Source organism: Urocitellus parryii, chromosome 8, assembly GCF_045843805.1.
Source record: "Urocitellus parryii isolate mUroPar1 chromosome 8, mUroPar1.hap1, whole genome shotgun sequence".
NCBI lineage: Eukaryota > Metazoa > Chordata > Mammalia > Rodentia > Sciuridae > Urocitellus > Urocitellus parryii.
Genome location: NC_135538.1, coordinates 119,295,680 through 119,307,806, shown reverse-complemented (window position 1 = coordinate 119,307,806; position 12,127 = coordinate 119,295,680). Strand labels below are relative to the sequence as shown.

Sequence of the window (12,127 nt, the reverse complement as noted above, 5' to 3'; positions counted from 1 at the left end):
CTTCAGGTGACTTCTCTCAACTCCACCCTCAAGGTCCCCTGGCCTCCTGCTGCTTGTGGGGCGGGATCTGTTCCCCTCTTGCACCCCGCCTTACCCTAATAGAAACTCCAGTGTTCCCACCTCACCTCTCTGTGCCTCCCCAGCTGCCTGTCTCACACACCCCACCCTATTGTCCTATTGCCATGCCCTCCCTGCTCTCCCCTCCTGCCTGCTGTGCTTTGATCTATTTCTAAGGTGTCAGTGTTTCACAACTCCCCTGCCTCCCCACTGCTGGCCCTTCCTCCTTCCCTGTGACTCATTGCTTACACTAGCTGTACCGAATGCTGCTGTAAAAAAAAAACCCTCACCCAATCCCGCCCTTCCCTGTTCCAAATTTTGCTGTTAAAAATTTTTTTTGGATTTTTTCCCCCATTTTCTCTTTTCCTTTTCTCTCTCTCTCTCTCTCTCTCTCTCTCTCTCTCTCTCTCTGGTGTTGAATAACTTATTTTAATGAATTTATCTTTTAATATAAGGGTGAAAAATTCCTACCATTTTAGCTACAGTTAAATCTAAACTTCAAAACTGACCAATGATTAATTACATGTTAATTTTGAAGTTTTTGACTATAAGGATATCAAATATAATACAGAACTCAAATTTAATGCTGTTAAACTTCTTACCATTCCAAGAATATCAAATTGCTTCTCCTGTTCCCCTCCTCAAAAAAGAAAAAATCATTTCTCCTAAGCAAGTATAGTACCTGCTGGTATTTACAGTCGTTAAAAAGTAAAGGCAAAGAACTTTCAACTTGAATATGATTTGAGTATTTGTAAGCCATCTAAAATTTCTACCTGATACAGGGAGTAGATAGGTTCATAGTCTTGGCATAAGAAGTCACAGAGTTTGAATGTTGGAAGTGTACTTTTAAACTATCAGTTAAAGAAACTCTAGCATTATTTAATTCCTTTTCTTGTTTGTTTTTTATTTTGCCAGTAAGAAACAAGATTTAATGTCACCATTCTTCAATCAATGGATTTCCGTTGATCTGTTTCTTAGCTGATTACTATCAATTGTACACAGTTCTCATCAGAGCTGAGCATTTTCACATGAAGCTAATCAGTTTTTATTTAAAATTAATAATACATATATGTAGATTAAAACTAAACATAACCATATGTAATCTAACATGGGATATTCAAACAAAAAAACTAAGAAAGTAGCCACTAGAAAGGAGACACGGAAGAAAAAAATTAAATGGAGATAATAAATTTTTTTAATCATTAAGACAACTGCTAGCAATGTATTCAGGACAACCAAAGTCAGAGAAAACATATGAAACATGAAAAATTTCTTTCCAGTTGAATTAAATGTGTTTTAAGGAGAGAGGAAGAAAGGAACAACAACAACAAAAAAAAAAAACAAGCACGTTTTGTAATTTTGGAACACTGAAAAGTATCAAACATGGAATTAGTAATTTATCAAAAATCACACCCCAGATTTTCTTTTGATGGAATAAGAAAAACAGTTTTTTGAAACAAGGGCATGAAACAGACTTCAAATTGAAACTCATACTAACAATATTGTGTTTTTACTGAAAAATACTACTAGAGATAAAATTAAGTTAAATTTCAGGTACTTTCCATTTAATGTGGGCAAAATTACAATGTTTACATAGCAAATATAAACTAGCAATTTATTTTCACTTATAAAGTATTTTATATTTTCTTTTAGGAAGACTTTACAGTCTTCAGTGCTCAAAATTAAAAAGCAATTTTAATTTTTTAATCAATTAATTTTCCATACCTAAGAATTATGATGGCAATGTAAAACAAAAGTTTAATTCTACTGAACTGAAGCCCAATAGATTCATATTTTTAAATGTATGAAAATACCCAATCTTTAAAATTCTGATCATTTCTTTTATCAATGTAAAATATTTAAGTAATCACAAGAGATACTTTATATCAGAAACAAATTCACATGATATACTCATGACACTCAAGAATTAAAATCAAGAAAGTGGTAGTCACCCTAATATAGAATTTATTTCTTTTTGTCACCTCCATTCCTTCTATATAATCATTATTTCACATCATTTGCATAGAAATATCACAATCTTAAAGGTAGAAAAAAATTTTTTTTGCCTTCTAGAGCTCAAGTAAATTTACTCAGTGTTCTTAGTATGTTTCCTTTTAACATTATCTGAACCATCAGTCATAGGTTTTGAGACCAATGAACTAGTGCCACTAGAAGATGATTTTGTTCCACATTTCTTTTCATATAATGAAAACTGTTGCTGCCAAAGATCAGCCAACTCAATATATCCTCAAAAGGACTAAGTGTCATAGAAGAAGTCTGTGTAACCATGATGGTTATCTTTTTGGCCACAAGAAAGATGGTATAAAGGAACATAAGATTATGCTTTGATGTGGTCAGATGCTTGGTGTGCTGAAATGTGAAGGGACCCCAGCAAGGTTACCTTGGAAGGATAGGACATCTTCAGCCATTCATCATCTCTGGTTTCTAATCTCCTTTCACTAGCCATTAAAAATTCATGATAAGGATACCCTCTGCACCTTGGGCCTATCCAATAGCTATCATGACTGGCCAGCCATTTTTGTAATAACTACTAGCATGTGTGACTCCACCTTCTATTTTCCAAGTTCTGGTCACTTCCTTCAACCCCAAAGCCAGAAGTTGAGCAGATAAGAATGAATAGTCCTGGGAATTTAGGTCCCATGGGCAAAAAAATATATATAATATACCAGATTGAAGATGCCAGTAAAATATCAATGTGGTTTGCAAGAAACCTCAGTGGAGGCTCTTCAAGCAGTACACATGTTAAAATTCCTCCACCAAATCAGGGAGCACAGCAGTAGACCAGCTTGAAACAGAATTCTTCCATGCCCCTTCCACTCCTACTAGCTGATGTTTCAGTGCCATCAAAGACACCAGATGTGGGTGATGTCCAAAAAGAGGAACATGGACGTGCAGGAGAAGGCCAGTGCCAGCTCCTCCCATGGAGAGTCCATGGCTGCAACTTACCCTTGAAGCCAAACAGACTCGGCCTTGCCAGCTGGCCTCTAGTTTTATTTTATTTTCCTTAACACATAGTTGTATAGATTTATAGGACACAGTATGATGTTTTGATATAAGTATTAATTTTATAATGGTGAAATCAGAGTAATTAGCATATCTCTCAGGTCAAACATTTATCATTTTCTGTAACTAAATCATTTAAAATCCTCTTTTAGCTATTTTGCAACATACACTACATTATTATTCACTCTGGTATTCTTGATGTGCTATAGAATGGCACAGATGTAATTCCTCCTATCTAATTGAAACTTTGTACCCCTTGACCAGTGTCTCCCCTCTTGTATCTACTCTCAACCTATGCTAACCAGCACCCCTCCTGCCTGCCTCAATCTCTACATAAAAGTGAGATCATTTGCATGTCTGTTTTATTCTCTCATTGTCTCCTTTAAATTTATCTATATTGTTACAAATGACACAATTTCCTGTTTTACAGGGGCTTTTTTATGTAAATATACTAGGGATTGATCTCAGGGTCTTGAGTCTGCTGGGCAATCCTTCTATGAGCTTCATCCTCAGGCCTAATTACCTTTTTGTTGTTGTTCTTAAAACTGATTATTATTCTTTGTATTTGCCACAGTTTGTGTTCTTTTGTTTTGTTTTGTTTTACTTTGGAGGTGAGTCTGCTATGTCTTCCAGGTTGGACTAAAACTCCTTGGCTCAAAGGAATTCTCCTGCCTCAGCCTCCAGGTAGCAAGCATGCACCATAGGGCTTGGCTCCTTCTCCATTTTTTGTTCTCTATATTTTTTATTGGTGCACGATAGTTGTACATATGGTGGAATTTGTTGTTATGTATTCAAATGTGTACACAATATAACAATGTAATTGTCTAATGTCATTCCCCAGGATTTCCCCTTTCCATCTCCTCCTCCCTCCCCTGGTTCCTTTCCTCTAGTCTACTTATCTTCCTTTGATTCTCATGAGACCCTCCCCTCCTTTCTTTGGTTTTTCCTCTCTATCTTCCACAAAGAGAGAAAACATTGACCCTTGACTTTCTGACTCTGTATTATTTCACTTAACCTAATGTTGTCAAGTTCCATCCATTTTCATGAAAATGGAAAATTTTCATTCTTCCTTATGGCTAAGTCAAACTCCATCCTTTATACATTCCATATTCTCTTTTTTCATCCATTGATGGAAATCTAGGCTGGTACCATACTTTGGCTATTGTGAATTGTGCTGCTATAAACATGAGTGTGCATGTATCACTGTTGTATGATGATTTTAATTTTTTAGACTTAATACTGAGGAGTGGTACAACTGGGTGGTGGTTCCATTCCTAGTCTCTTGAGGAACCTCTCTACTAATTTCCATAGTAGTTGTACTAATTTACAATTCTACCAACAGTGTTGTTCTTTCTCCACATCTTCTCCAGCATTTATTATTGTTTGTATTCATGATGGCTGCCATTCAAATGGGAGTAGGATGAAATCTCAGTGTAGTTTTGATTTACATTTCCCTAATTGCTAATGATATTTTCATGTATTTGTTGGCCATTTGTGTTTCTTTTGAGAAGTGTCTTGTTTAGGTGATTTGCCCATTTATTATTTGGATTATTTTTTATGGTGTTGAGTTTTTTGAGTTCTTTATATATTCTGGATATCAATCCTCTGTCAGAAGAGTAGGCGTCATTTTCTGAGCTTTCAGGTTCCTATTGAGAATATCATTGCCTGTACCTGTATGTTAGGTGTTGAACCTCCTTTTTCTTCTAGGTCTTTCGTAGTTTTTGGCCTAATCTCTAGGACTTTGATCATTTTGAGTTGACTTGTGCAGGGTTAGAAATAAAAGTCACGCCTTATTCTTCCATATATGCATAGCCTGTTTTCCAACACCATTGTTTAAAAGGCATTATTTTCTCCAATGCATGTTTTAGCACCTTTACAAAGGATCAGATGTCTATATCTGTGTGGGTTTGTGTATAATATATATATATTTTATACCTAGTACCCAAGTGTCATGCATGTAGTATAATTTGAAGTCAGGTGCTGTGATGCCTCCAGCATTGCTTTTTAGACTTAGAATTACTTTGGCTCTTTGGGTCTTTCATTCTTCCAACTGCACAATAAAACTGTTTTCTCTAGTTCTGTGAAAAAATGTCATTGTATTGCATCGAATCTGAATATTGCTGTTGGTTTTATGTTCATTCAGCAATACTCATTCTGCCTATCTTTGGACATGGGACATCTCTCCATATTCTTGTGTCATCTTCAATTTCTTTCTTCACTGTTCTATAGTTTACATAGTAAACTATGTAAAATAAATAAATAAAACCTCCTTGGTTTGATTTATTTATTCCTAGGTACTTTTTTTGTTGAGGCTATTGTGAATGGGATTGTTTTTCTAATTTCTTTCTCAGGAGATTCATTATTGGTGTATGGGAAAATATTGATTTTTATATGTTGATTTTGTAACCTGCGACTTTGCTGAAGTTGTTTATTGGTTCTAGTAGTCTATTGGGGAGATTTTTGGATCTTCTAATTATAGAATTATTTCATTTGCAATCATTGAAAATTTGACTTCTTCTTTTCCTATTTTTATCCCTTTGATTTTCTCTCTTGTCTGTTTGATCTGTAGAATTTCTAGTAATATATTGAATAGGAGTGATGAGTGTAGACATCCTTTTCTTTTTCCAGATCTTCAAGGAAATGCTTTCAGTTTTTTCCCTTTCACTATGATGTTGGCTTTGCGTTTGTTGATCATATCCTTTATGATGAGGTAAGTTCCTTCTTTGCCTAGTTTCCTTGGTGTCTTTATCATGAATGGGTGCCAAATTTCATTGAAGGCTTTCTCTGCATCTATTGAGATGAGTATGTGATTTTTCTCCTTAATTCTATTTATGTAGTATATTGCATGTCTTGATTTGTGAATGTTAAACCATCTTTGCATCATTTGGATAAATCCTTCTTAGTCATGATGTACAATCATCTTAATATGTTATTGAATACAATTTGCTAAAATTTTATTTTTTGGTATTTTTTGCCTTTTTTAAAATTAGTTATACATGACAGTGGAATGCACTTATATACTTTGATGCATCATACATAGATGGGATATAATTTCTCATTTTTCTAAGTATACATATTATAGAATCACATTGGTCATACAGTCACATACATACATATATACATACAGTAATAATGTCTGTTTCATTCTACTATCTTTCTTATCCCCACATCCCTTGCCTTCCCCTCCCTTCACTTCCCTCTACCTAATCTAAAGTAACACTATTCTTTTGTTGTTGTTGTTGTTTTGCTTTACAATTCTTAATTCACATATTTACCATAATTTTTGTGTCTCTGTATATAAAGTTGACTCCCAATTCAAGTCTTTATACGTGCACTTTGTATAATGATGTCCAGCACATTCCACCATCCTTGCTAATCCCCTGCCCCCTCCCTTTTGCTAATATTTTATTAAGAATTTTTTCATCTAAGCTTATCAGAGATATTGATCTGTAGTGATACTGGCTTTGGTCTGATGATGACACTGGCTTCATACTATGAATTTGAAGTGTTTATTCCCATTCCATTTTTGGAATTGTTTGAGGAGAGTTGGCCTGAGTAAACCTTTAAAATTCTGGTAGAATTCAGCTTAGAATCATTGTGTTCCTGGGTTTTTTTCTGTTGGATGATGTTTTAGTCAGCCTTTTTGTTACTGTGACCAAAAATTCTAACAAGAACTGTTTTAGAGGAGGAAAAGTTTATTTGTTACTCATGATTTTAGAGATCTCAGTCCATAGATGGCCCACTCCATTGTTATGGGACCTAGATGTGGCAGAACATTGTGGTGGAAGGGCGTGGAGGAACCCAGGCCAAGACCTACTTGGGGTTGGGGGTGGGGGTGAAAATGGGGTTCCTCTAGGTGGAATGGGCTATGTGCAGAATAAAGGCTGAGAAATATACAGCAAGGGAAATCACCACAGTACACCGAATATATATATATATATATATATATATATATATATATATATATATATATATATTTTTTTTTTTTTTTTTTTTTTTTAAGGGGAAGGAAGGGGGTCAAGATGGGCTAGCTGCTTCCACACTAAAAAAAATAGCAAAATGGAGCCTGCCCTTGCTTTATTTATATACTGGGAAACATCAAAGGTTTTCCATGGAATGTTCCTTGCTGAAAAAGGTACAAGATGGGCTGTTCAGTTCCCAACAGGTTCCGCCCATCTCCAGAGCTACTGTGAGGGATCTTCCTTGTAGAGCAGAAATAAGATTCTGTGCCTTGGGCAATCTATTGAGTGGGAGGAGCCACAAATAGTTCCTTAAGTTAAAACTAAATTTCCTTGGCTTCTATTCCTAGGGAAGACCCTCAAGTAATTCACAGGTGGCCTCATAGCGACCAGGAAGTAGAACTAGGGTGAGAGTGAGAGAGAGTGAGAATGAGAGCCAGAGAGTAAGAGCAAGAGAGCTAGAGTGAGAGGTGAGAACAAGCGAGCCAGGTAGTGAGAGCGTGCCAGGGGGTGAGGGGAGAGGGAGCGGGGAGGAGGAGAGAGAGAGAGAAACAGATTCATTTATACAATATAAGTACCTAAGGTACATCCCCTGTGTCCTAAATCAGGTAGCCACAACCTACCTGCCTACAGTTACCTCTGGATTAATCCACTGCTTAGCTCATACCCCTCTAATCACTTCACCTCTGAAAATCATTGCATTGTTTTACATATGAGCTTTAGGGGATACCTCATATCTAAACCATAATAGGTGGTTTTTTCAAAAATATTTTTAGTTGTAGATGGACACAATACATTTATTTATTTATTTTTAATCTTTATTTATTTTTATGTGGTGCTGAGGATGGAACCCAGGGCCTCGCACATGCTAGGTGAGCACTCTACTGCTGAGCCCCAGCCCCAGCCCCTATTTATTTATTTTTATGTGGTGCTGAGGATGGAACCCAGTGCCTCACACTTGTGAGACAATTGTTCTACCACTGAGCTACAACCCCAGCCCCCAGGTGTTTTTTTTTTTTTAATTATTGCTTCTATCTCCTTGCTAGTTATTGATCTGTGTGAGTTTTCTATGTCTTCTTGATTTGATTTTGGCAGGTTATATGTGCCTAGAAATGTCCCCATTTCTTTTAGGTTTTCCAATATATTGGAGTATAAGTTTTTAAAACTGCTGCCTAACAATCCTCTGGATTTCTGTTATATTTGAAGTCATTTCTCCTTTTTATTTCAAGTTTGATTAATTTAGGTCTTCTTTTGGTTGTTTGGCTAAGGGCTTATCAATCTTGTTTATCTTTTCAAAGACCAACTCTTCATGTCATTGATCCTTTTTATTGTTTTTATATTCTCTATTTCATCAATTTCACCTCTGTTCTTAATTATTTATTCCCTTCTACAAATAAATTTTGGAATTGATTTATTTTTGTTTTTCAAGAGTGTTGAGATGTATCCTTTGATTGTTTATCTGGGATCTTTCTGATTTTCTAATATAGGCACTTATTGTTATAAACTTGTCTCTTAGAATGAGTTCATAGTGTTGCCAAGATTCTGGTATGTTGTATCACTATTCTTGTTTGACTTTAAGAATTTTTAAATTTCTCTCTTCTATTACTCATCATCATTCAAAATGTAATGTTCAATCTCCACATGTTTTTATAGGTTCTGAAGGTCTTTTTTTGGTGTTGATTTCTAATTTCATTCTATTATGATAAGATAAGATGCAAGGAATTATATCAAGTTTTTTTATTTGGTATGGGTTGCTTTGTGGCCTCATATATGGTCTGTTTGTGGGAAAGGCCCATAAGCATCTTAGAAGAAAGTGTGTTTGGCTGAAGTTAGACGAAATAGTCTCTAGAATCTATTAAGTCTATTTGATTTATAATATTTTTTTCAGTACAAAGCCTTTACTGAATTTATGTCTGGATGACCTATCTACTGATGAGAGAGGTGTGTTGAAATCAACCAGTATTGTTGTACAGGGGTCTATCTGAGTCTTTATGTAAGTAGTGACTGTTTTATATAATTAGCTATACCACCTTTTGGGTTTTAACTATTAATTATTGTTGGATTTTCTATTTACCATTATGAAATTATCTTTGTCTCTCCTGATTAATTTTGGCTTGAAATCTGCTTTGTTGGGTGTGACAATGTAAACTCATGTTTTGGGGGTAGGGGGCTCCATTTTGCACAATATTTCGATTTCCATCCTTTCATTACAGCCTATGGCTATCTTTGCCTGTCAGGTGAGCCTTTTACCAACACATCTAGTTGGGTCTTGTTTTTTAGTCCATCTGACAGCTTATGTTTTCTAATTAGAAAGGTGAGACCATTCACATTTGATGTTATTATGAGAGATGTCTATTATTTCCAGCCATTTTGATTTATTTCTAATGTTTAATTTGTCCTGTTTCTCATTTGTGTAGTGCCACTTCAAATGAGACTTGTCCATTTGTGAACTCTTTTTTAAAATTTCTTCTGTGTATGTGCTTAAATATTTTCTATACCACCAGCTCAGTACTCATGAATTCTTTTTGTCTCTGCTTATCTTGGAAAGTTTTTCTTTCCACTTAGATTCTGATGGAAAGCTTTGCTCTATATAGCCATCCTGGCTGACAGTCATTTTCTTTCAGGGCTTGGAGCTCATCATTGAAAGCCTCCTAGACTTTAGAGTTTGTGCTGAGAAATCAGATGTAATTCTGATAGACTTGCCTTTAAATGTGACATTTAATGTGACATTTTTCCCAGAGGATTTTAACATTTTATCCTTGCTCTGTATGTTAGGCATTTTAATTATAATGAGTTCTGCAGAGATTCCTTTTTGATGTTGTCTGTTTGGGGTTCTCAATGCCTCCTGTATTGTCTCAAGTTTTGGAAAATTTTCTGTTATTTCCCTGAAGAAGTTATCTATGCCATTAGTCCTCCTTTCATAACCCTCTTCAATTCCAAAGATTCTTAAATTTGGTCTCTCAGTCTTCTCCCAGAGTTTATATATTCTGGCCACATTACTTACTCTCTGTAATATTGTCTGAATATCCAGGGCCTCCCACTTTGACCTTGAGCTCTGAGATCCTGTCTTCAGCATGGTCTTCTCTACTAAAGAAACTTTCAACTGAAGATTTTTTTTGACTCAATTTGTCTTCATTCCCAATATTTCTGTTTCTTTTTCAATATCTCTATCTCCTTATTGAATTTCTCCTTTGTACGCATCACTGACTTTCTTAGTTCATTCAGTTGTTTTCCTGTGTTGTCTTGAGATTCATTATTTTTATAATCATTCTTTTGAATCCTTAATCTGATATTTCATCCACTTAAATATCTTTAGAGTCATTTTATGATGAATTGTGTACTTTAAGGAGTGTTGTGTTAGCTTGTTTTTCATACTTCTTATATTCTTGTGTTGGGTTTGATGCATTTTGGGGTTGGATTTCTCTTTCGATTTTATGTGTGGGCCTTTTTAGAGCATGGTCTTTCTTACCACAGTGACCTAGAGCACTCTAGGTTTAGAACCCTCAGCAGTGTGGTACCCACAGCCTTTGTGTTCATTCTTTTTCTTTTTGCTATAGAAGTGGATGTCCAGGAGTGGGTCCCAAGGGGCCCCCTAGCCATTCCCACATGGCATTGGTGTTTAGTGTACTTTTTTCCCTCTATTCTTTATTCTAAATATTGATGAAGTTTGTGATTAATTTGTGTGTGTATACCAAGTTGGGCTGTCTTGGCTGGGTTTATTTCAGCAGCAGAGTGTCTACCCTGTGAACTATAGTGTCCCTGTAGATTCCCAGAACCTCACAGATAAAAGGGAAACCAAAAATCTCAACAACTGAAACAAACAAGATACAGCATTAAAATCAATACCTGGTGCCTCCTATGACATCTACAACACTAATCACCACAGAAACAGGAATAGTGGGGTCAGAAATTGCCAACAGCAAAAACATAAATAGCCATGAACTAGATCTGGCATTAAAATCAGCAATAGGTGTCACCTATGCCATCCTTGGTACTAATAAATGCAATAAAATGAATTGTGTGAGCAGGAGTTATATAAATTAGGAATTCCAAGAGATGGTAAAAATAGTGTTCAGTAAGAGAGAAGAAAATGTGATAGGATAGTAAAGGAGAAAGTTTAGAATGTTCAAAATGTGAACAGAGTGAATTCAAAAGAGATGTAGCAAATGTTGGCTGTAAAGAAGGATGAGAAAAAATAAATTAGAAAAAAGTAAAGGAACAGAGAAAGAGAACAAGAGAATTTGGCTGTTTGTGGGGAAAGAGAGAAAAAGGGAAATGAGGGGGAAAAAAGAAACAAAAACAAAATAATAAAACCCTAACCCTCAAGACAAGGGAAAATAAGTAGTGTTGAAAAAATGGTAAAAATGATAAAAAGGAAACAAATATGTATGAGTAGATATATTTACAAAATAATCAGCACAGCAAGACCAACCCCTCCAAAAAAGATAGTTCTTAATGAAAACTTAAAGAATTTTCTCCACTGAGGTGGTCAATACAGTTGATGAGTATGGATGGTCACTGCCTTTGTCCAAGTGTCATTCTTTCCATTTCTTCTTGGGCTATATTAAGAGACAGAGACCCAACAATGGGAGTTATTAACCCCTTTCTCATTTTCTTTTCTTTTTTTTTTTTCTATTGCTCTCAAAGTTGCCAACAGGAGTGGTCTAAAACTGAAGCTGGTTGAAACAGTTCTCAGATTTTTACCAGTGTAAGGGGTGATGGGATGGGAAGGACTGTTGACTGGAGTTTTCTCTCACAGACCAGATTAATGCACTCCCAGGGTGAGCCTGCTACAGAGCTCTGAGAGATCTGGTATCTGTGGCTTGGGTGTGTTCAGCCTTAGGAACTTTATTGGATGTTATATGCTCTAAGAGATTAGATCAACAAACTCTATGTCTAGGCAGATGCAGATCTCTGCTGGGAGTCAGGATCTCTGGAGCCTCCCAAGAACTCTACTTGTGGGACAAGGGAGCAACCCTACACAGGTCTCACACACTCAGCTGCCCACAAATATGGCCTTCCCAGGGTCAGTCCCTGAGTGTGCTCATGCTCTCCTGTTCACTTTCCCAACCCTCTTCAGCTGGTCT

At 36.0% G+C, this 12,127-nt stretch overlaps 1 protein-coding gene and 1 pseudogene across 1 annotated transcript in view; one reads left to right on the top strand and one right to left on the bottom strand.

The window, feature by feature from the left end:
• Positions 1-12,127, top strand: part of LOC144256567 (MHC class I polypeptide-related sequence B-like) — a 45,106-nt gene that overhangs the window by 10,119 nt on the left and 22,860 nt on the right. The window lies entirely within an intron of this gene.
• LOC144256735 (trimeric intracellular cation channel type B pseudogene) lies at positions 2,144-3,011 on the bottom strand (annotated as a pseudogene).